Genomic DNA, 470 nt, shown 5'->3' with positions numbered 1-470 from the left:
TGTGTTCTTGTTGTGTGTCCAAAAAAAACTCCTCTTTTGATGAAGCTTGAGGTCCTATTTATAGGGGAAGATTATTCCTCATCATAGAAGGAAAAGATCTTCAAAATTTGGTAAATCTTGGAGCAAATCTAGGGCTGGTCGGATTCGCGCCTTTCTCCGGCGGGCCGCCGCACCTTGGCCGGCGGTCGCCGCGTTGGAGTCCGGAGATTCTGACCCTTCGGTGGCGGACCGCCACATGTCCTCCGGCGGTCGCCGGGCGAGACTCTTCTCCTAGCGTAAATTTCCGAGGCGGGCCGCCACATAGCTCTGACCGCCGGCGGTCGCCGGAAGTGTTGCGGCGGTCGCCGGACGCCACCTGAAGCTCTCCAGATTTCCTACTTCGCGTTTTAACTCCCTTTTTAGGCTTAAATATGCACATTTCTCACAAAACACGTCAAAATACCAAAATGTATAGAATATGCAAATAATGG

This window comes from Salvia hispanica, chromosome 6, assembly GCF_023119035.1.
Source record: "Salvia hispanica cultivar TCC Black 2014 chromosome 6, UniMelb_Shisp_WGS_1.0, whole genome shotgun sequence".
NCBI lineage: Eukaryota > Viridiplantae > Streptophyta > Magnoliopsida > Lamiales > Lamiaceae > Salvia > Salvia hispanica.
This window is presented reverse-complemented; position numbering follows the sequence as displayed.